This window comes from Stylophora pistillata, chromosome 1 (assembly GCF_964205215.1).
Source record: "Stylophora pistillata chromosome 1, jaStyPist1.2, whole genome shotgun sequence".
In the NCBI taxonomy this organism is placed as follows: Eukaryota; Metazoa; Cnidaria; class Anthozoa; order Scleractinia; family Pocilloporidae; genus Stylophora; species Stylophora pistillata.
In genome coordinates this window covers 49,718,567-49,731,612 of record NC_142519.1, presented here as the reverse complement: position 1 = coordinate 49,731,612, position 13,046 = coordinate 49,718,567, and the positions used below count along the sequence as shown (strand labels likewise).

General features: G+C 37.9%; 3 long non-coding RNA genes across 4 annotated transcripts in view; 1 reads left to right on the top strand and 2 right to left on the bottom strand.

The window, feature by feature from the left end:
* Positions 1-13,046, bottom strand: part of LOC148742913 (uncharacterized) — a 185,968-nt gene that overhangs the window by 33,781 nt on the left and 139,141 nt on the right. The gene's annotated exons all lie outside the window — the stretch shown is intronic.
* On the top strand, positions 9,365-11,815 carry LOC148742917 (uncharacterized). The gene is made up of 3 exons (XR_016001546.1): positions 9,365-9,727; positions 9,881-10,202; positions 10,617-11,815. It is a non-coding gene; the product is annotated as an uncharacterized LOC148742917 (long non-coding RNA).
* LOC148742916 (uncharacterized) lies at positions 11,763-13,022 on the bottom strand. The gene is made up of 2 exons (XR_016001542.1): positions 12,792-13,022; positions 11,763-12,468 (listed from the first exon to the last, which is right to left on the bottom strand). It is a non-coding gene; the product is annotated as an uncharacterized LOC148742916 (long non-coding RNA).

The following is a 13,046-nucleotide window of genomic DNA, read 5'->3' as shown; positions in this document are numbered from 1 at the left end:
GAGTGATTTTAAAACTTCTTATTTAAAGTTTTTTTATTTAGGCTCTTACAGCTTCTTTTGAAAGCCTCTCTTTTTCAAAGCTTTGTTTTCCGTTAAAACCAGCTTATCACATATTTGAGAACTGAGATATCTCAGCGCTACATCGCTTATCACTTATTTATGTAGTTAGAAAACACTTCTCGAAACCGCGTTTGAAATCAGGGCTCTACAGGACAACATCGAATTGAACTTAACAAATAACTTACACTATCTTTGAAGTTTTTCCTGGTACTGAAAAAGAGTTATCACATAAAATAACTAGTGTGCTAGACTAGTAGGATACACTTGAGTGAAGCAGTACTTTTGGCCTCCTCCGCAGCCATGGACAACTCTAAATCACCAAGAGATTCTTCATCTAACCACTCAGAAACTTCCTCTTTTGATAAAAATTTTTCGCAATAATTCTCAGTTAATACCCCGCCACACATATATTTTTCACTCATCCGGGCTTCTGTTTCATCCTGACAAATCCGGCATAATTTGGTGAGAGGTCCATTCCAACCGTTTTATTTAATTTGGTTTTCTTGCTTTCCTCGTCTGATGACTTCCATATTTGGTTTGTATAATTCTCATTATCCTGACAAGATTGTCACGAATGCTTGTTGTAAGGCTTCTTGTATGTGAAACTGCACCCTCGCTATCCCAGCTGTGGTGTGGAATCTGAAGCTCAAGCAGTAATGCATCGTCCAAGTCATTACCGAAGTCACAATCACCAACTTTAGGTTGCGTAACACAACCACTATTGTCAAATTGCGTTACAGCTTGTTTATTTCTTGGGACACCATCTTCGCTCAAGTTGTTCTCGTTTGTATTAAGCATCTCTTCCAGTTCATCTTTCCTAGAATCATTTAGCCTCTGCTCGCATTCAGATAACAACTTACAAAGCTCTGGATCATCAAAATCATTAGTTGAAAACTCGTCAAACTGAAAAATGAAAATACACGCTTTTCAAAGATTTTTAAATGAAGTAACAAAAGAGGTCATGATGAGATTAATAAACTACACTTCATGAATCGTATTCAAATCTTTTACACAGGAGAGTGATTATTCAATTACCTCACAACTTCACAAGGGATTGATTTCCTGTGGCTTTTCTGAAAGTAACCAAACGATAGAGGGTTTGCAAATTCCTCTTTTTGAACATACGACAGTAGGCTATTACTAGTTTCTATGATAAAGAGACTTTTACCCCTTCAATGCTTCCTCAAATAACGCAACCGATAAAGCTTTCCCAATGTTTGAGTAATTAATGGATGAATCTGAAATTTAGTTAAGTACTTCTCGCTGTTAGGAATATACAACAGACTTCTCCCTGTTTATCTTTTAAGGCTCCAGTTTTCTTTCGTACTTTTGCAAAGTCTGGAAAAATTTTCGCAAAAATCCATACCTTTCTTATAATTTTAAGAGTGAGCGTCTCCTGACTATCTTGACCATCTTGTTGAAGGATTGTAAAAGCTAGAATAATGCTGGTAAAGATCTGAATATAGATAGATAGATAGATAGATTTGATAGATTAAATAAATTAGATAAATAGAGATTAGGTAGGTAGGTAGATAGAAACTGAAGGTTAGTTCTCCAGTTCCTGGAAAAAACCCTGCCATACTTTGCATTTCAATTGGAATCTGTGCGAGAACTCTCCCTGAATCGTTCTTCTGCATTCTCGATTTTAAGTCTGCTCCCCGACAAATCCTAAAAAATGATGTGTTTTCGGCAGCCAGAACATACCAGGGGACGATAGTCAATCCCTCTACAGTTGGGGTCGCGGCATTCCTGGTAGTAAACACAAAGCCTCAAGTCTGTCACAATCCTAATATAAAAAAAAATTAACTGCGTGTTGGTGCATTTTCCATAATCATTGATTCACCTTTCTTATAACTCATGGATGATACTTTGTTTATTAACTTCATTTTCTTTCAAGGAAGTTTGGATAGCCTCCATCATTCACCACTTGCAACGAAATGTGGGTATAAGTTGACTACTGTAAATCATGTCAACAACATAAGTGCCATGCAGTACAATCGTCGTGATGCAAACTGGAAGTAAACACATTGTAAGGCAAAGAAAATACATGCACTTTATATGATAAGCTGAATAACACGTGCAGTCTGATTGGTTCTTACTTATGATCTATTAGAGGAGAGACGCATTGATGACTTCACCATTTTCATTATTTGCTTTATAACAATATAAAATAAAAAGATTTCAAGTTGCAGTTATAGATCACAGAAGACGTTCAAATGTGGAAAGACTTTGTTCTTATCACATTTTGACGTTACCTGTGACCTACTAAAGAACAGATGCACGGAAACATGGAATCTGCTTGTTCATCATTGCTAAAAGAGTGGCTTTTTGGCTTACACCACGTTGTTACTCTTGTAACAAATTTCCTGTTACAATCAACATCATAAATATTTTCCAGGTGGTGACAAACATACTGAAAAAGAGAAAAAATATTCATATTTATTCCATGATATGTGGTCACGTCAACATTCCAGAATTGTCATAGGAAGAAAAACTAGGTTGTAAAGGACAAATAACTATAATTGAAGAATGTGCCAAAACACTGGATACTTTTGGAAATGGAAAGACTCCTGGTAATGACGGCAACCTGCCAGATTTTACAAAACTTTTTGGAGCTCTGTAGGTGAGCTCATGACAGATATGCTTTTACCGTATTTTCCCCTGTATAATGCGCGCCCATGTAGAATGCGCACCCTTGTTTTTAACCTAATTTATCAGAGAAAAAAAGTTTTTCACGACAAAAAAGACAAGTTAAATATTCGTACAATTATTTATTAAGACAACAAGAATGAGAAATTTACTATATCGTGAATATCAATATCTTTAATTTGCTACTTAGCTATTTATGACATTATTGAAATCAAACTTAAGATCTTCAAGCGAGGCCTAGCTAATTTGACGATTTCATGGCCCGATAAATATTATGAGTGAGCAACAATATGATTTTGTGTCATACCATCGTACCTTTAGAATTTTCAATTTTTCTGGCCGTAAAGTCAAGCAAACAACAATATAACCACGATGATTTCCAGTGCGTGCCCTTAGTACATATAACAAATTTGCGTATTTTCGCCTATAGCAGCAAATCAAGAACTGCTTTAAATAAAGCTTTTGTCCTGAAATGTTTCTCGCTCACTTTCTTCTTGCTTCTCATGGAAAAATTCCATGTAGCATGAGATCTCTTCACATGCGGCCAAATTTGCATAATCACTTTGAAATCTCATTCACGTGCCTGTTTGCACACTTGCGAAAATATTTAGCGATTGTTGTCGTTCGTCTTGATTTTAGAGTAAATACTTAATAAGCACCTAGAGCCTTTCATTGAAAATAAGTTATTGTATCAAAGCTTTAAATGTATTACTTTTTTCGTTGTGTTTTTAACATATGAAAATTGGGACGTGCGTGACAAACAACGGAATTCGTGTATAATACGCACCGCGAGTTATTTGATGGTTACTTTTGTAGAGAAAAGTGCGCATTATACACGGCTTTTACCGGTAATTCTTCTTTTGACTCACGAGAAATATTAAATTCACAAGAACAGACAATTATCACATTAGCTGATAAAACAGGTAAAGATCAAATGTATTTGGAAACTTGAGGCTGACTTCATTAGTCAATGCTAACTCCAACTTTGCTTCTATGGTCATTACCATCACAATCAAAAAATTCCTTCCTCGACTAATCCACTACAATCAGTCGAGTTTTATCCAAGGTAGATTTATTGGAGAGGTGGCTCACTCAATTCTCGACATTATCGATCATGCTGAATTGTTTAAGATGTCTGGTATTCTACTGTTAATAGATTTTGAAAAGGCCTTTGACTCTATTGACTGGGATTTTCATTATCAATCACTAGAGGACTTCAATTTTTGTCTGACCCTAATTAACAGGCCTTCCGACAGGGTGCGCGGGTGCGGAACCGCACAATTCGGTCAAACCTGCACAATCCCGCACAATCTGTGAAAATTCGCAAAATCCCGCACAATACGGAAATTTTTACTTGAAATTTCAATCAAAAGGGGTATTTCTGTCGAGTATCGAGATTTCTAGAATATTTTAGACTTTTTTCAGACTATTTACCTTAAAAAATACTCTAGAATTCCCACGCTTTCATCAAACAACTCGTCGATTGCGTTATTCAAACAACAAGGCGTTCTTACCGTAGCGTGCGCTTTCCTGGGCACTAGTCTACTTGTAACTCTATTTTTTATTGGCGGTTTGTGCCTATGCTTTTCAAATAACGAATCAGAGGTGTTGTTGAATAAGGCCGCTGGCGTTGTGGCTTTCTCGTTCAAAGTGAAAAAAAGGAATGTTTATTCGTGGCATTTACAGGAGGAATGGGTTGTCAGATATTAAGACCTTCGTAAATCGTAGTGGAATAAGAAAACACGGCTTCCATCGACAGTAACTTTTACTGGCGAACTCAAATTATAAGGCGATCTCCTCGAGTGTTTTCGTTTAGCTCTTTCGATCGCTTTGACGAAAAAAGAATTGCTTCAAAATAGGTCCTAAAGCTCAGTCAATAAGATAAAATAATTCAAGTTAAAATCTAGAAGTCATTTAGCCATTACAGGAGGAATTTCACATTGATATTACAAGAAAAGGTATGCTTTATGAGGAGAACCCGATGTTTACTTTAACAGGGAGTGGGATACGAAATATTTTGTTCGACGCAATATTACGCAATCCTGCTCAATTACGCGCACAATTAACATTTTCTCTCGCACAATGCGCCTCTAAAAAAGTGTACAATTTTCATTTTTTTCCCGCACCTTGTCAGAGGGTCACCTAATAAGATGGATTAAACCTTCAATAATAGACTCTTGAGTTGTGTTTAAAATAATGGGATATTTTCCAAGCCTTGGTCTTCTCAGTATGAATTATTCAATCGCATCTTGTTTACAAATAGCAAAATATTTAATTGAGTCAGAGATGTGTTCCTTCCGTGCAATTTACAAAGAAGACTTGTATCATCTGTTTTATGACTGCTCAGTATGCATAAGCCTTTTGGAACAGGTTTTGCAATTGGTGGTGTAATTCTCATTGTAAAAATCTGAACCTATCTCTAAAACAAGTTTTAATTGGCATTTTAAATAGAATTGAACTACTAAATTATCTGACAATATTTGGTAAACTGTGTATATGGGAGTTTAGGAGAAACAAGTCAATCCCAAATTTTAATTTTTGTACCGAAAGCAGTAGCCAAGAAAGAGAGTGAAAGACTTATTGCCTTGAGATATAAGAAGCATCAAGAGTTTAGGAAAAGATAGGAACCCTTGTGAATTGAAGTATTTTCACTATGTCTGTGATGTGTTTTGCTATGACTATCCCTCTAGTATAATATATTATAAGTTAAGTATTAACTGTAATAGGGGATTGTGAGTAAAGTAAATTAAAAAAATTGAAATATATATATTTTATAGCAGGTTCAAAAATAATTGTGGCAAACTTAGTAATGAATTAAATGTAACAAATATTCAGCACCATCAACTCCATATCACATCCGCAGGACACATCCACGTCCAAAAGACATTTGGGGATAATGGACATGCAGATAAACAATTCAGGTCATTTCCTTAAGGTGGGAACTTGATGTGTTGTAGGGTATAGGCACTGCCAATTTTTATTAGCTTTTCTAGACATTTGGTACAAAAATGTGCATAGGTGTTTGTGTATAGAATCCATCTGAATAGAGGAACAAAATATTAATGTTTTTCAAGAGTGAAGTTCAAGAAAAAGCTGTGGGCTTGTAATATTGTCAGTATGCTCTATTATGAGATACAATGAATTTATGAAGTTCATATATTTTGAACTGTGGTATTAGATACGTATGATGCACGATCCTCGCAGTAGATAGCGCTATTTATGCAATAGCGAAAATCAGACCTGAAAAAAATCAGGCCTGTACGGGACTCGAACCACTGACCTCTGCGATACTAGTGCAGCGCTCTACCAATTGAGCTAACAAGCCAACTGGGAGCAGGCCGTTAAGTTGATTCGTAATAAACCCGTGAAAGTGATAAATGAGATACAATGAATATACGAAGTTCATATATATTTATTGCATAAATAGTGCTATCTACTGCGAGGATCGTGCATCATACGTATCTAATACCGCAGTTCAAAATATATGAACTTCATATATTCATTGTATCTCATTTATCACTTTCACGGGTTTATTACGAATCAACTTAACGGCCTGCTCCCAGTTGGCTTGTTAGCTCAATTGGTAGAGCGCTGCACTAGTATCGCAGAGGTCAGTGGTTCGAGTCCCGTACAGGCCTGATTTTTTTCAGGTCTGATTTTCGCTATTGCATAAATAGCGCTATCTACTGCGAGGAGCGTGCCCTATTATCTTCAAGTCTTTTCTCAAATCAAATGTTAAGTTTGAAAATTTATGAACATGAGAAAGATCACCAGTACTCCCCAATGATAGTTGGGGCACTCTCACTCATGTGATGCATTTAGACCAACAGAATTTGAGTGGAGCTACTTTATGGATTATAATGAATAATGAGTAATTTCCACTTAGATACTTACACAAGGAGGAAGAGAAGGAAAGTACATTATGAGAAAAATTAAAAAAAGAAGTTTTGCGTTGGTAAATTGAATTCATTTTAATACATTTGTATCAGCATTAAATTTAAAACTGACAACCTGAAAAAAACTGGAACATAACAAAAAAGAAGTTCAGACTTTCGCCTTGAAGCTCATCTTTTCTCTTAATTATCAAAAATTTAATGTCTTATTCACAGCAGTGGTGCTTCCAACCTTATTATAATCTAAACAAGAAAAGCTGAAGAGGGGCTTTAATATCCAGGGGGTCAGTGGGCTTGTAATAATCAGATTTATGTATTTTCTTGTTCACAAGTAGATGGGCCAATAACCGGGGGCCAGGGTTAAGCATGTGTATGTGGCAGTTTACATTATCCCCTCCTCCTCCTCCCACTAAAGAATTTTTATTCTTACCTGCATGAAGCCACTCCTTTAAACAAATCCAGTATGTTGTCATTTGCACCAAAACTTTCTCTGCTGGTCATCTCTGTTAGCAGCATGCACTATTACTTCAATCTGCCATAAAAAATATCAGCATGTAATTATTTCCTGCTGTACAAAAACAGTCACTCAAGTGACTGGAATTGAGGCCACTACATGCATCTACCCTGTTATTTATTATAATCACAGAGGAGAGTGCTGTACCAGCAACTAAAACATTGAATTCTGTAGAATCAATATGACCATCCTACACAACTATGTAACACGAGTGGCGATATTGAGCAACCCTGTCACCATTCCCTTGAGGGAATCGACAGTAAAACAGTGGACATTCTAACTCTATCCGAGACATGGTTGGATAGGAATATTTGCGACACAGAAATTAGTCTTCCTAGATTCGTGTGCGTTCGTCGGGATCGCACTGGCATTAAAGAGGGATATGGTGGTGTAGCTATCTATGTGAGAGAAGGTTTGACTTTTCGCCTGCGGAATGATATTAATACTGGCGGTCAGGAATGTCTATGGATCGAGTTGATTAGAAACAAATGAAAGCCGACACTCGTCTGCTGCGCTTATAGGGCACCGGATTCTGACTTTCAGACTTTTATTTCCTCGCTACATGAGAGTATGTCATCTGTGGATCTGGAAAAATCGGATGTGGTGATTCTAGGCGATTTTTACGCAGACATGATGGCGAGTTCTAGATTGGCAAGAAGAGATAAACAAGAACTTATTAACTTTTCGCGGGCCTACAACTTCACTCAGTTAATAAAAGAACCGACGCGCATAACTGACACCTCGCGGACAATGATCGACTTGATCTTTGCTAATAATGAACACCGCATTGTCAAATCAGGTGTTGTTCCGGTACCGCTCAGCGACCATTTTCTGGTATTTTGCATAATTAAAGCTGGTATTACAGCAAAGGCTAAACCGAGAATACTCGAGAATCGCTCCTATAAAAATTTCAATCCGACTTTATTTAATGATGATCTTAGGGATATTCCCTGGCATATTGTTGAAAACGAGGACAACGTCGACGATGCCTTGTTTGTGTGGAACAAAATGTTTTCGGAGGTTGCTGATCAACACGCACCAGTGAAACGAAGGCGTGTCAAGGGAACGCCTCTTCCATGGATGAACAGTCAAATAAGTGATACTATGAAAGAACGTGACTGGGCGCATAGAAAGGCGCGAAAATCGAACTCAGCGCGTCTTTGGTCAATGTATGCAAAGCTTAGGAACAAGGTTAATGGCTTAGTACGTACTGTCAAGTCTAAATATTACAGTGACATGATCGAGGAAGCAAATGGTAACTCAGAAAAGGTGTGGAAAGCAGTGAACGAAGCATGCAATCGGAACTCATCTTCAGAGAGTATTCAGTGTATTATCTCTGATGGCGTTCAGCATATAACATCCCAATCCATTGCTTCTTCAATGAATAGCTTCTTTGCTTCCATTGGTCGAATTCTAGCAAATACAATACCAACTTCCGCCTTGAATTTAAATTCCATTTCAAAACACTCGCTTTTCCAGTTCGATTTGACTGAATTGGATCAATCATTTGTGCTTGAGCAGCTTTTGTCATTGAAGACAAACAAAGCGATTGGTCTTGACAAAATTAGCGCGAGACTTCTTAAAATCTCAGCTCACACTATTGCACCATCTGTTGTTAAACTTTTGAATCTTTCAATTCGCACTGGTCAATTTCCCAAATTGTGGAAATGCGCGGAAATCACGGCATTGTTTAAGTCAGGTGACAGGACTAACGTTTCCAACTACCGCCCCATCTCAATCCTCCCTACATTAAGTAAGATTTTGGAGACAGCGGTACACTTGCAGCTGTATCAGTACTTGATTACCAATCATTTATTGTCCAACAAGCAGTTTGGTTTCCGGAAGGGTCTCTCAACCACAACAGCTTTGACCTCATTTGCCGATGAGGTGCTGTTAAACATGGAACAAGGAAAGCTTTGCGGGGCTGTGTTCATCGATCTAACCAAGGCATTTGACACGGTACACCATCAAATAATGTTATGCAAGCTATCCGAGATCGGCCTTTCTGAAACAGCTCTTTGCTGGTTCCGTTCTTACTTAACTGGTAGACAACAGCGCACTTCATGTGGAAATGAGTTATCTGAGGAACTTCCAGTCACGCATGGGGTGCCACAGGGTAGTATTTTAGGGCCTTTGTTTTTTGTGATTTACACCATAGTTAGTAGAGGGGACTGGTTATGAAACCCGGTAAACATCATAGGCCGATGTCTTTGTTATGGTTTTCCCTTAGTCACGTGATGTTGACCGTGCACATGGAAAATCAACATGGAGATCGGAGTGACGTGAATGTGCCGAGACTCACGCTGTATTTCGCTAGATTTTTAGCTTAGATTAATCTCGATTCGATAAGTGTTATAGCTACACTACTCATTAACCGTCATACCTGGAGATAACTGCGCTATGTTTGGCTGTGGGAGTTGTAGAAGAACGAAAGGGATCGGTCTTTGGAAGCTGCCTGCAGCGAAGGACGAGGCATACAAGAAGTGGCGGGACGATTGGTTGAGTGAAATCACAGAGACGCGTGAGATCGACCATGAATTTCGAAAAAGGATCGAAAACGACAAGGTGTTTACCTGTGAAAAACACTTCGACGTAGAAGATTTCGAAATATGTAAGTACGGCTGCGATAGAAGCTTACAGTAGAAATTGAAGACATGTGCTCTCGCTTTCCATAAGGTTTTGTTTATTTACGATCTCTCTGGAATTTTCTCGAGGGTTAATTTTCATCTTTCTTAGTTTTGTTTTACTTTATTTTCAAATGCAGTTCAAACGGCGAAAATGACGAAGAAGAAACAGAGATTTTCTATCAGGATGTAGACAATGGCTTGAAGCTGTTGCCTGGGCTGTCATATGAGCATGTAAACCTGACCCCTTATTCTGTCATGCGGGTAAATCTTGCTGCACAAATCCTGAGTGCATCAGTCGCTGCAGTTCTGAAGACGTTTGGACCTCCAGGCACAGCAGCAACTGCAAAACTCTGCGAAATGATCGATGGCTTCTTTGACTGTCTCAATGTGAGAAGTATGACACCATCAGAGAAAGCGCAAACCATTCTTGGCTCCTTATACTTCTGTTAACGACGAAAGGTGTGTTGTTGATTTTTTTAAAATTTTGTTTAATGTATAAAGTATTATTTAGCAAAATACAATATTAACCCTGGGTATAAAATCATCCATTGTTAATGGTTTCTAAATATATAATACTTCATTCAGAATTTACAAATCCTGAAAAGGAGGGCCCAGAGGTTATCCCTATTAAAGGGCCTTCTAGCTAACTACATTTAAATGTGATAAAATACTATTTTTTAATTTTACAATGGGGGTTTTTATCAGAATATTCATTTTGCTTTAAAAAGCTTCTGTTTAATTAGTAAATCAATTAAAGCTGCTTAGGTGCATTTTTATAATGGAGTACTTATTATGTGGAGGTATCTTTTACTTTATTAATTGCCTTATTCATGTCAAGAAACAGTAATTAATGACTTTTCTTTTATTTGCTAGATTTGCATGGTTGATGGAGTTCCTAGACTATCTGGAGACTTGGAAAGAGAATGTTGACAACAGACCGGGTAACTTCACCCAGAATGCCAGAAACCAAATGTTTCTCTCATGGCAGACATATGAGGGCTTCTGCATATCTCTACATTCTGCTGTCGAGGTGACAAAATTTTTGCTCCAGGAAGGGTTTGAATTTGTCCTCACAGAATGGTTCTGCCAGGATCCAGTAGAGGAGTACTTTGGGGGCCAGTGGAAACTGGGTAGATGCGGTGACAACCCTGATATAAAAACATTTGGGTATAACAGTAACACACTAAGAATGCAGAGAACAGTGTCCTGTCAGGGTGGCAACGCAAGGGGCCGAAAGGACAAGACACGAGCCTGGGAACAAGTTACTGATGTTAAGTTACCAGGTTGAAAAAACTGAAACTGTAGTTAAGGAGAAAGCTGGGATGCAATATCTTGGCAGTTATGTTCTGCACAACTTACACAAAAAACATGGACGAACTAACTCAGTGGAGAGCCAACAAGCTATGGCAGTACTGAGAGCTGGGAAACTGGAGAGCATAACTGACTCTAGCCAGAAACCTGTGTCAGCTTTGAATCGTGGGGGACTTTGGTCAATCACTCAGCCTGCACAGCAAATATTCTTCTTTAGTAAAAACAGAATGTCATTTTAGGCTATTCACATCAAAGCCTGATTTGCAAAGATTGGATATTTCCAGCATCACTAACAAAGCAACCAGTGATGGTGACATCCTTGCTAACTACAATTTGATGATAACAGATGCAGAACTTGAGCCAGACAGTCATGTTTGTAAGGATCTCTTTCGTGGGATTGTTAGTCTGTATGTACATGTACACTCGTTCTCTTTTGCCAAGGATGTCATTCAGCATTACAAGATCAAGGCAACCCAAACCAAAGCAAGGGCTTTATGCAAGGAAATTAGTAAAAGTTGTCAAGGTGATGACCAACAAAGGCAGGAATAGGACTGATAATTACATTATTTTTTTATTTCTTAATTAGTACCTTATGATCAGTACCACCATTTGCAGTGAGGACAATAAATGTAATGTTAACTCTGAATTTTTTTAAACTTTGACTCAGGTGTGGTAAAACAATGAAAATCATTCAAGTTACCAGTGATATAGATTATAAGAACTTGGGAATGGATCTTTAATAAATTACATTTCTTGTTTCATATGCTCCCAATATAATCAAACTTTTATACCCTTTCTGTCATTGTTATGTGAACCTGCACTAAAAAACCTTCATCAATTGACATGAGATAATTGTATCGATAATACAAAATGTACTCTTATGCTATGTGATTAATCTCCTCAATGATGAATTGACTTAATTGACTGACAACACAGTTTTTATATTATGACTGCTTTCAGTAGAGTGTTTTTGTTGCTTAGAGTATGCCAGCAAACAGTCAGCAACTTTGGTTGCAAGTAGTGTTGCTGCATTCCAAGAAAGTCCACTGAAGAATTGGGTTGACTTTACAGCAACTGTTGCATAATATTTGCCATAAACTTTTCTGCATCTCCATTTCTTGTATATCCTTCATAGATTGCTTTTATAGCAGAGAATTCTTTGCTGTCTTCTTGTAGCTGTTGGTATGAGTAATTGCTGAGCTCCATCCTTAAATTTTTTGCAAAAACTTTCCTTTCCTTAACATTGCGGACAGCACGGTCAATTATTTCTACAAGAACGCTCGGGCTCAACTGTTGCACCTGCTCCAATCCTTCCTTTTGATTGTTGTGTTTTGCAGCCCCGTGTCTGTCATAAGCTCCTCTTATTTTGTATTTCTTTCCGCAGTCATGACAAAAAAATTTCTTGACGCTGAGCCTACGAAGATATTACAAACATCACCATTGTAAAACAAATAAACTACTTAAGAGTTTAAAAATAAAAATTCGGTGGCCACTTTTTTCGATCAAGAGAGTATCGTGAAGTCGCGAAGCTCTATCGATTACAAGGTTTACCCTTTAAAATAATTTCGACAAATCACTAGGGGAGATTGCCTTTGAAGAAACGGCAATATATAAGAATGGTTTATACGCGAGCGTTTGTTGAGTTTCGTTTGTACACGCGTCGAGTAGCCCATCTGTGGCAAATTTAAGCTCAGTAGTGCAAAATTACAACTCGAAATTGCGACGTTTTCAACTTACATTTCTAACTGCGACGGAAAATTGTTCCTCTACTTCGTCATCGTCTTCCAACATATCCAGGATCGCCTCAAATTCGTCTCACCACACAAACAGATCGTCTACACAGTCCGCCATCTTGAATGAATATTTGTGCACGGTCAGAGTCACGTGACGGGTCTGTTTAACATGGCCGACCGCGCTCTGGTTAAACCCTTTGATGTTTACCGGGTTTCATAACCATCCCCTCTACTAACTATGTTTACACAAATAACTTAC